The sequence below is a fragment of the Alosa sapidissima genome, chromosome 7 (genome assembly GCF_018492685.1).
Source record: "Alosa sapidissima isolate fAloSap1 chromosome 7, fAloSap1.pri, whole genome shotgun sequence".
Lineage (NCBI taxonomy): Eukaryota > Metazoa > Chordata > Actinopteri > Clupeiformes > Clupeidae > Alosa > Alosa sapidissima.
In genome coordinates, this window is record NC_055963.1 from 16,466,468 (window position 1) to 16,478,133 (window position 11,666).

The following is an 11,666-nucleotide window of genomic DNA, read 5'->3' on the forward strand; positions in this document are numbered from 1 at the left end:
GGACTAGGGCTGTCAAAATTGCTCAAAAATGACGTTCGAATATCCCCTCTAAAATAAACATATGTATTCGAATACATTGGAATATCTGGGCTATATTATTTGCGCAATATGTCAGTGACGCGCATCATGTCATCTGTTTTTAACTTTTTGTATGGTTATTGCTTGACAGGGGGGATCCCAAGCAGCTTTCAGCCATAAGGCTACTTCGAGAACATTTCCTAATTCACCCGACACTGATATTCAAAATGTTGAAACTATTTCGGCATAGCCTATAAGAAGTTTAATTAAATGTAATGTTGTACAAACGTGCTACTTGGTGAGGCTTGGCCTCACAGATGCGCTCGTGCCTTAAATGGCAATAAAAATCTTCACTGACCGCCAGATTCACGTTGGCTGGGGGGCAGGGGGGGCCATCAGACATTTGTTCCCAAGGGTCTATGAATTGTTAATCCGGCCCTGCCCCCAACGAACGCAACTTTCCACCTCTGAGACAGCTTAAAAGAAGTCGAGGACTCCTAACTCACTAAAATCTGTTCAGGAGTTGTCATTTTTCCTTACTAAAAGTAGGTCTGAAAGGCTTTGTGAATAAATAAGAGAAACTCCTAGCTAAAATCTTTTATTGCTATTTAGGAGTAGCCTACTCCTAGTAGTAAGATAAAAGGCTTTGTGAATATGGCCCCTGGTGTCTAACCCAATGCATAGCCCATTTACACAAAATAATGGTCGAATATTAGGCTACTGATGATCATTGTTATATAAGAACATGCAGTGCGCGTAGGGCACAAAAACATCTTGCTCGTAAAAAATCATCATACCACACGTTATGGCAGGTCTGTTATTTAACCTACTTACTGTAGGCTGCGCAAACCACAGGCCTTTTTTTTGGAATACTGTGCTAACAGTAATCCTCCTACCCCGGCTACCACAGATGTGGATAGTGTGGCATGCTCACGCTGTATGTCTCCTTCTTGCAAACTAGGCTTATAGCCCAACCATTTACGTCTTTAAAAAATAACTTGCCAGATATGCCTTCATATCTTTGGGCTTCATTCAGCATTTTGTTCTTCCACTGGAAATTACTCTTCTACATTTGCTGCCTGCCGCATCCTTTCTGTTTGTATTGTTTAGAAAATGTTTGACGTCTTGAGTTAATGCATTAAACATTGTTTGCTGGTAACCAGCCACAAATAGCCTACAGATTCTTGTGTGCGTACATTCTCTATTCTCTCCAAAATGTGCCCGTTTTATAGGCTGGCCAAGTGCGTAATTCTGCGGCATAAAGCAGATGTATTTGTTTAGTGTACAGAAAAATAAAAATGACTACATTGCAGTCAATAAGTAGGGAAAATTAATATACGAAACCAAAACGTGGGTCATAGTTGTCTAAGCCTCTGCTGTGAGGCCAAACCCATGAACAAAGACGCATTGATATCTGCAATAGAGTTTTTTTTTTGGCGAAACAAACTCACAGCCGAACGTTGCAATAAATACATAGACCATCTGGACAAAGTCATCAACAGAGTCATAGCACTGAAGGGAGAGGCAACTGGCATGTGATCTCCCCACGGGCCAATGGATGTACAAGTTTTCTCCTGTGCCTACGATATTTAATCCAGTGTTTTGTCAAGTTGCAAAATGCTATTCGTTTTAGCAAATTTTTATGATAGTACCCTATACAAAAAGTACTTCATACTATCTTAATTGCTTTATACTCAATACTTGACCAATGGCTATTGCATCTGTCTATTGAAAGTGAGAATGTGGCATGTGATCTACTGTGTAGGCTTCATAAAATAAAATAAACAGATTGCTAATGGCCTTCAAGCTAATCTGGGGTGCGTTTCCCGTACAACTACGGAGGTTAGCTTTTTACTAACAGGATGCATCGTTCAACTAACCAACATGTAAGTTACGACTGTTTCTCAAAACTGTCGTAGGCCTACTTACATAGTACTTTGTAAGTTTGGACCATGATAGTTTCCAAACTTCAGTAGTCTGGACTAAGGTGGTTAATGACGTTTAGTAGCACGTGAACCTGGCACCTGCACATACTTCTGTGGCGCATTGCATTAAGGCCGGCAGATGACAGCCTCCGTTGCACAGCAGTTATCAGTCCCCTGTCCAAGAGTTCGAATCTGGGTTAAGATTTTGACAACAATATTCACATCGTTGTTTACCTAAGTTTATCTTTTGTGCAGATCATATTATCAAAATCAGAATCAGCCTTCTTGGCCTGGTTTGCGTAAACTAACCAGGACCCCCCCCCCATGAAAATCGAAGGCTACATATTCTCAACTGACTCGTCAAAAAGTGCGCACCACCTTATTATTATCTGCAGGTGTGTGACTTTTACTTACGTGCACATGGCTGCAAATTGACTTTTAATTTATGTATTTTCTGCCTTGGGCATTTTAAAATATGGATGTATGGCCGTGTAAATATCAATTAGAATCCTAAATATATTTATAATTATTAATTTGCAAAGAAATAACTGGCGTTAGTGACGTCTTTGACATGAAGATCCCTGGAACTATGCTTCTACTAGCATTCTACCACAGGTCGAGAGGTGTAGTTGTAACTACACAACTTTACGATAGTGCTTAACTCACCACAACTTTGTAGGTCTTGTCCCTCATGCTGGCCCTTACAAAACCCACAAACACTAATGTAGTGTAACGATGCATTGGACTATGTAAATTCCAAATATGAATGTAATTCTGCGGCATAAAGCAGATGTATTTGTTTATTGTACAGAAAAATAAAAATTACATGTCAAGCAGTCAATTGACTACATTGCAAGAAGTAGGGCAAATTAATTTACGAAACCAAAACGTGGGTCATAGTTGTCTAAGCCTCTATAGCGTAAAAACGTCGCAGAAGCCTACCCAAGGCTACAGATTAATTCTGAACAGTTATTTCTCAACTGGCTCAATTATCACACCACTGTTTTGATTTGCGTAGTTGCGTTACCCCCAACACTGACAATAATGTAGAGAGCAAATTTCGATTTTCGTTACCACCGTGTAGTCAAGCCTTACGCCATACCCAAGTAGCCTAAATCGAGGTAAATCGAGCTTTTTCAGAAGGGGCGGCAGGCAGAGCGATGTACAGTGGCAGAGCGACACACAGTGGCTGAAAGTGGTACTAAAGCTTCACGCAGCTGCACGCCTCGTAATGCGCGACTGAAGTGGCCATTTGAAAGCGATGCCCACTGTATGTTATTCACCTAGATTCTGATTCTGAAGGAGAATATCTGCCTTTTGGAGATTATGATAGATCGTCTATTGACAGTGATAGTCACCGTGCGTCTGTGAATGGAGGTGCGTCTTTGCATGTATACGATGGTGTCCACTAAGCATAGGCCCTACCATGCTTATTTCGACCCTCTGCCCAAAATAGCTGGAGGTGGCAGTGGTAATCGTGATGATGGTGTCCATAATGGACATGGTACAGACAGCAGGGCTGGTAAAAATAGGGCTCTGAAAAAAACGGAGTCACCCACGATAGGAACCGATTTGACCTGGCTACTTTATTGTAGGCCTATAATAACGGTTTGTGGTTATAGGCTAGTAATAGTTTACTATTGTTGGTTTACATCTTAGGCCTACTGTTTTCCTGTTAATTTGTTATGTGAGTAATATGGCAAAACCTGTAAACCTGCTCAAATTTGTTCAACATCCAGTATTTACTGAAAGGTGCATACAGTAATTGGAGGTGCTTGCCAATGTGGTGAGAATTACAAATGACGTGGAAGCAATACCGTGCTGAGATGTGTTAAGAAAGGGAAACGTTCCCAGGTTTATTACAAGCCGGCTCGGAGGAGAAACATGAAACAAGTTGCCTCAAGTCACCTCCCGATTGTAGTTTCTCACAGCCTTATATTCAGTTAGCAGGGTCTTTGTCTGTGGCAGTGGAAAAGTTCAGACACGCCCCGGACATATGCGTGCTTAATTGGCGCTGACCACCGATAGAGCTGCACAGTCCCGCCCACAGCCAAAATGCGGTTAGGTGCCGGATGTAAGATTCCCATTCATTTGTCCCATTGAGGTTTGGAAAAATCCATATCTAAAGAGTTTTACAGCATGTCTTAGGCTAACCAGCTACGGCATAACTCATAAGCATACAACATATCATTTCGAGTGAAAAAACGAAGAGAAAATCCAAAAAAAGTCAAAGGTACAAGACTGTGTACATATTTTCATTTCCGAGCGAAGGAACTACTCATCCCATAAACCACCGCGCCTCACTGAATAATATAGGCAAAATCGGCGCGATTTATTTTGCCATTTCCAACCGGCGACAGCACGCGAACCCTTTCCTCCAAACAGTGATTTTTATATAGTAAATGTGCAGTTAATAGCAGTTATTTCAGGAGTAATCGTGTAAATAATAGTGTTTTGATATTGAATTTTATATTTATCATCGTGTATTTTATATCGTGTGTGTGTGAAAGCGGTTAACGTTAACGGCAGTGCTTCGTAACTTTACCTGACTCATCCTATTCTGTCATCACTGCTCAGTCAGGCGGATGCATGGACTGGTGCATAGTCTGCTCTTGGACCTAATTTGCCGTGAATTATTACACAAAATGTGCATTAAATGCACGAAGTATTCCTAGGTTAATGATTGATATGCAGACATCCCAAGTCTCCCGGAAGTTCTGGGAGTCTCCCGCATATTGATAGCGGCTCCCTGACGCCCGCAAATTAGATAAAATCTCCCGGAATCTAGAGTGAGCGATCAAGAGCGCGCATGCGAGACCGCTTGTGCATCTGAGTGTAGCGCGCACACGAGGGGAGCGCTACACTCAGATGGAGAGAGGTGGTGCGTGTGTGTCTGAGCACATCAAAGACAGAGAGCATCCTGATTGGCCTGTTTCGCTAAAACCAATCAGTTTTCAGTGTAGGCGGGCTTTTATGTCTTTTCTCCTGAATTTAATTAATCAGTTCAGTAGAAACAGGAGCGTCATGGTAGAGTCAGTGCCTCAAAAAAAGGAAAATGTAAGACCCATTTCAAAGTGTAGGCTACCCTTGTCTCATAAGAGTAAAACATAATGATGGACCTAGTCTTGCACGCTGCACTGTTTGTAAACAGTGACTTTAGCATTGCCCACAGCGGGTTAAATGATTGCAAAAGACATGTTGAGGTGAGTTCAACAAGTGTCAATTCATGTGCATATTATTCAGGCCTATAGCCTACTAGATGGCTAGTTGCCAAGGCTACATGAAAAGACCAAACTACCAAAATCTACATATTTTATTTTCACAATTTCTATCTATAGGCCTTCCTTATTTGTTGTACTGACAATATTGTATAGGCTAAAGTTTTTTTTTTTTTTGGGGGGGGGGGGGGGGCTTCGTGATGCCTCCCTGAAATGACTTTTTGCAAGTTGGGATGTCTGGATATGAATCATACAGTATGAAGGCTACAGTAGCCTAGTTAATGTTAACTAGCACTGCTAGCAGCATTAACTTTACCAACCTCCCTGCTTAACTCACCACAACTTTGTAGGTCTTGTCCCTCATGCTGGCCCTTACAAAACCCACAAACTGACTCTCAGACACACAACAGTCAATAATGTGACCCGATTTAAAGTGGCTTTCACCCCTTTGGACACTCACTAAAACATAATATATTTCATACTGTGTTGCAGCATGTAGGCTAATGTTAGCTGCATTATGTAATGACATACAATGTCGGAAATGCTAAAGGTTAGCCTGTCGGCTACCTGAAAAGTTTGAGTGTTTAAACTTTGTTTAAACATTTACAGTGGTCTATTTGATAGTGTATTGGCCCTGACTAAGTTCGTGTGATGTGTAAACCCCAATCCTTGTTGATACAAGTACCAATATTCGTCAAGAAAGTTTTTAATCACATTAAGATTTTCGCCATAGGCAGTAAAAGACTCCGCCATCTTTGTCAATATTTTTCACTGAGAAAGTTTCAAACGGTTTCAAACTATGACCATAACGGCCTTTCCACCAATCAGAGGCATCACTGTGGGATTGTTCAGGATTGTGGGTAATGAAGTACTTATCCAAGAGATCGCGAATAAAAGGCATTTATCTCAAAACAAGGTTAGTGCCCCATGAACTCTTGGTGTCTATAGGAGCATATACAATCGCTTCGTACAGCCGTAGCTGGTTTTAAGTCTGCACGTGCAGTTAAGTTTTTATGGCTTATACCGCAATTGTCAATGGAGAAATTGCATTGAATTTTTACATCCGGCATCGGCTGTGGGCGGGACTGTGCAGCTCTATAGTGAAGTCTGCCATAAGACAAAAGTGGGGTCGTTGTACATGACAAAAGACTTGATTTGCAAATGGTCGAGGCGGGTCTTCACCAAGTACAACAGTTAATGCAAATATGAGGGAGACAGGCTGATGGAGTTAAAATTACATTTGTATACAGTATGTTCTTACAAATAAATTTTACTACATCATCCAGTGGCAAATTAGATACATTTACCCCCTTCATAAACTTTTTTTATACTCAAAGATTCACAGTAGGACTTTCAAGCCTTACAAAAACCACTTTCAAGGCTTTTGAAATGTTGATGTCAAAATCCAATCGTGTTGTTTTCTTAACCCTGGTGCCTAAAGTTTGCCATGCAGGCTTAAATAAGTTATGAGAAGAAAATATTTTTATTTGGAGTGAAACACACACATTTTATGCTTTTTGTTTTTTATAATTTGTATTAATATTTATTTTATCATTATTTTATTTATAAGCTAAGGTTGTTAGCACAGGTGTCTAAAAAGAGATAAAAAGATTTGCACTTTCTCTTTGCAGTTTTGTAGTATTTGAAAAAAAAGACATTGCATTTTCAGAAATAGCCGTTCTTTTTTAGTCTTTAACAGTGACGTGGCCCTCCAATCAGATGACGTTGGCCGAAGTGGCCCCCAGCTCATTTGAGTTTGAGACCCCTGCTGTAGACATGACGAGATGTGACCTTGTAAGTTAGAAAGCTGAGTGTCAAGGTAACTGGATGAAGAGCCAGACGGGGCGAGAAGGGGCAACAATTCCTGTAAATAAACAAGCTAAATGTCAGGACAGTGCAATCAGAACTGAAGCCTGCAAAGAAAAGGAACTAGACAAGGGGCGAAAGGTGGGAGCAGTTACTGCAAGACGTCAGGAAACGATTACGTAAATCAATGGGCCTGTGAGGAGACCATTCCTCTCTTTTATTAGGAATAAAGTCTCACATTACACCAAATTAGAAAACATTGAAAGAACCAAAAGTAACACACAGTATAATACATATATTTTTATGTATATAGAAAAAGGGTTCAACCATTATAACATTATAACAGTTCCTAGTCAATTTTGATTGGCTGAGAGACGGCCTGGTGACGTCTCCGAAGGGAGGCGCGACCCAGGCTCCGAGGAGCATAAAAGGGAGAGCCTAGTCCTCAGTAGTTCAGATCTCATCGGGGTTGCAGCTGCATACTCTTCATCCTATTGGCTGATTGTTCAGTCTAGACATTGTTCTGATTGTATTCTCATTGCAATACAGTGAATAAAAGGATCAACAGTCTCTCAGCATCTCTTGTCTTCGTTGTCTCCATCGGATGCTTGGTTTCTGAGTGCTAATTGGACCACAGAGGTCCAGAGGTGGAAATTTCCACGACAGGTACACAAAAGCAGTAAGTAAAGGTGATTTCATGATGAACACACAGGCCTCTGCATTACAACATCAGGGGAAGAGCCTACCCGGGGTCTCTAAGGTGCCTGAGGAGATTTAATAATTGCACACAGTACTGCAAACAGTAGGGCTATGATGAATTCTGAATAACATTGCATTGCCAATGAAATAAGTGAGGTAACTGCCTAAAGTAACATTGACAATCTCTAGCTCATTATGAATTCATCATATGTTTAGTATGTAAACATAAGGAATTATGAATTAGTTTAGGGTTTGTACCTTATGAATTTATCATGAGTTCATTATGTACACATTAGGAATTCATCATTATAAGAAAGGAAAACACACTGATAACACATACTAAATAAGACTCTATTAATAAGGAAAATTATATTTGTTAATCAAATAATGTTGAAAACATACCTAATAATGATGAACTAAGTGTTTGTTAATGCTTAACTAATACTTAACTATTGCTTAATTGTGTACCCTTATTGTAAAGTGTTACCAAATAATTAAACAAACAAACGAATAAATACACATACATTTTTATTTGCCTATCATTGTGTTTCATATATTCAGAGTACTTTAGACCAAATGAACAGCAGAGCACAACTGATGTGTTTTACAAAAACAGTATATTCTTCACGTCGACCAATATGATCTTGATCATGATCAGCGATCTTTACAGAAAACAGAGACCAGTAAAATGCATTCAAATAATGGTGCTCTTTACACGCCAGTTTATACACTTATTTCACAACACAAGTGCAACCCAGGTTGATCTTTTCTGTATATTTTTCAAGTTTGTAGAATTGTCTTCGTTCACATTGTGTTTGGTAGTAAACATCAACTTGCTGTTGAATTGGCACTGTCATTCCAGAACTAATTCCTCTACATTTGGGAGAGCAGATAGCATGTGTGATTATTCTAGGAATTCTTCTTTCATTTTCATCTTTCTTGCTGGAAACCAAACATAAGGATCAGTGGTGATGGTGCTAAATGCCTAAGGATGCATGTAAATTTGTAACACAGTATACAGTAATCAGTACTAATGTACAGCATATTGACATGAAAAAACAAGGCAAAACTATACTCACTCGTACACCCAAGTGGCTATGGACTTATTCATATATTTTTCATTAATGTTGAAACTGTTGTTTATTGTTATCTGAAAATTGTGAATATCACGTCTTGAACAGTTTTCTTCACACCTAAAACAGGGCCATGTCACATTTTTTGGCAGTGGACAAGAGACACATGTGCCCACCAAAAGAATGGATATCTGGACAAACAGACAAATACAGCAATGGGTAAGTCATAAACATTTACGGATGTATGAGAAAAATGCCATATATCTCAATTGGACTTGAACTTGATGAACACATTAAACATTTTGTTTCAACAAATATTTGGCCAAGCCATTGAAGATAAACATAACTTGCCAATACATTCCACATCAAACATTTGGCTTAGACATTCCAAGACCAAGGCTTGAAATCAAAATCACCAGAGAACAGAAGTAAACATGCTCTTACCGGAAGTGTAAATAACTGCATTGTAGAGTCTCCTTTTGCTTCTTCTGTTGTGAAATGTAGTAATTGATCAAAACCGATACTGGGGCGATCTGGTTCATTCCCTTCCAGGGCTTTGTTTATATGCTCTCTGTGCAGGATATGAAGCAGAGTTCCCTGTGACGTAGGTATTTTCCTCTGCACAAATTTGCATGGAGTGGGAGCGAGGTTATCTCCACAATCATCGAGGAATTTTACTATGAAACTTTTTGTTTTAATCCATGATACTCATTTCTATTTCTTCTACTCATATTGTATTAAATGCTTCAAATGTAAAACGCTTTGGGCAGCATTCTGTTTATGAAAGGTGGTATACAAATTAAGATTATTGTTATTATTATTATTAGTAGTAGTAGTAGCAGTATTAATATTACCATTGTGGTTAAACAGAACAAGATTATGGTACTAGACCTCCAACCCCACCCTTAACCATGAATTGTGGTTAAAAGAGCTATATGTTTTCATATTCAGTTCGTATCTCTAGGTGATTGTAGCCAGGGACTACGCCCCCAATTGATTACATGGGTCGGCCCCATAATTTACATCACATGGCGTAAATCACTTCCTCATTTAGCCTAGGCCTTAAATTGCTATAAGTAGCAGCTTTTGGATGTTGGTGTGTTGCTCGGCTCTTTCGGAATATAATCCCACCCCCCGATCGATACGTAGCCTAGACAAATTGTAATCTGGGTTGTGTTGTAACTGTGCGATTCAGTCCTGCACACGCCTGGACTTGAACCCGCGAAACAGACGCACCTTAGAACGGGAGTCGAGCGTGCTGATAATTGAGCTAAAAGCCCGGGCTATAAGCTTTCGTGTCAGCAGCACTATTGAGTCTGTTGGCTCTCCTTCTTCAACAACCCACAACGGCGCCCCCCGTGTCGCGCAACTTTAATGCTTTGAATTCAATTTCGAAGCAGTCACGTGGGTGTGTGTGAAACGAAGCTTTGGACGTCACTGATCACGTGATTATCACAAAACGAATCAAGCTCCGATACAAAGCTTCACTCCAAATTGGTTCATGTCTTCGATACACGCTTCGAAGCAGGAGGTTCACGGGTAACATCACTAGCAACTACGACTGGTCGAATTGGCACTCAGTTTAGCGTGGATGCAAGGTAATACCAGCATGTACTGTCATGGGTTGCATTGCGTATCTGTTGCTGTTAAAATGTAATGCTAATGCTACTCTGTTTGCCCTCAGGAAGAGCTACCTAATGCCATTGCTGTTTTGCCTTGTATTTTATTTATGATTTCTACAATTTGTTTTGTATACTATACTAGTATACTATAAGTGTACTATATGCCGCACACAGACTCGGCTGTCCGGGCTTGCTGATTGTGGGTGATCTGTCTCGTTACGCCTGCATGTCCGTGTGCTTTGAGGGGGGGGGGGGGGATTTGTGTCTTGGCATCTTGATCATTTTATTGTTTGTTTTGTTTGTGATCAACTGTGTTCGTCTCGTAGATACAATTTTAAGCTGCATCAGCATCACCCTTAGTGGCTGTATATCGCCACAGCTGGAGATTGGTCGGGCCCACTGGTGGTTGGGTACTCTTTGCTCCTCCTTATTGGTCACCTGCATGCTTAGTGTGTTTCCTTATAGCGTGTTTGTGTACACTCTTAACTGCGTGTTTGCACCACCCTTTGCTGTGAGTGGCTATCAGTGTGTGCGTGTGTGTGACTATTTTTGCACAGGTAAATTGGTGTCTCTTCTGGGTGCTTTCCCTCCCTCCAGTGGCCCACCTGACACACTTTCCCAGCTGGTACAGTATTTCCTGCCCCTTTTTTACACAAGATACATACATATTTATATCTGACTGTAGACTGTTGTGATTGTACTTGATTGTAAACTGCCTATTTGGTGAACTCAATTTAGTGACAAATCTAATAAAATACATATATATTATACTAACTATTTCCCTTCCAGCAGTTGATTTGTTTCCAAAAACATCAATAAAAGTTTGCATGAACTTGAGAATTGGGTCTCTGCTCTCTCTGTTTAAGAACTTGTGTCTAAGGTGTTATAATTGAGTAGGGTACATTTCCCAATTTCCCTCTGGGTGGCGTAGTCGGGTTCCTTTGCGTGACTTTGGACTCTTATGGGCCCTGGTCACATTATGGTAAACAAAACAAACTCTGGTCGGGTCTGGTTATTCCATTGAAATCACCTTAAAGGGTTGTGTTCATGCCATGGAACCACCCTTGTGTGTGTATGTGTGTGTGTGTGGTCTTAATGTATGTGGGGGCTGTGTGGGTACCAGAGTGATCTTTGCATAAACAAACAGAGGAAAAAGTTTCTGTTTCCAATACATTGAATAGACAACAATGTATTGTGTGTGTGTTTTTGTTTGTTTGTGTGTGTGTGTGTGTGTGTGTGTGTGGCTGTGTGTGTGTGACAGTGTTGATGTATTATTAAACTGACACATTCTGGGCTCTTACATTG

General features: G+C 40.3%; 2 long non-coding RNA genes across 3 annotated transcripts; one reads left to right on the forward strand and one right to left on the reverse strand.

Moving 5' to 3' along the window:
* Nucleotides 1–8,204: 8,204 nt before the first annotated feature.
* Nucleotides 8,205–9,683, reverse strand: LOC121714047. 2 transcript variants are annotated; one of them, XR_006033011.1, is made up of 4 exons: nt 9,594–9,683; nt 9,184–9,357; nt 8,746–8,930; nt 8,205–8,608 (listed from the first exon to the last, which is right to left on the reverse strand). It is a non-coding gene; the product is annotated as an uncharacterized LOC121714047 (long non-coding RNA). The 2 variants fall into 2 exon arrangements; XR_006033012.1 differs by having other exon boundaries at nt 9,184–9,310; nt 9,594–9,668.
* A 232-nt stretch (nt 9,684–9,915) lies between these two features.
* On the forward strand, nt 9,916–11,198 carry LOC121714046. The gene is made up of 2 exons (XR_006033010.1): nt 9,916–10,337; nt 10,536–11,198. It is a non-coding gene; the product is annotated as an uncharacterized LOC121714046 (long non-coding RNA).
* Nucleotides 11,199–11,666: the final 468 nt, after the last annotated feature.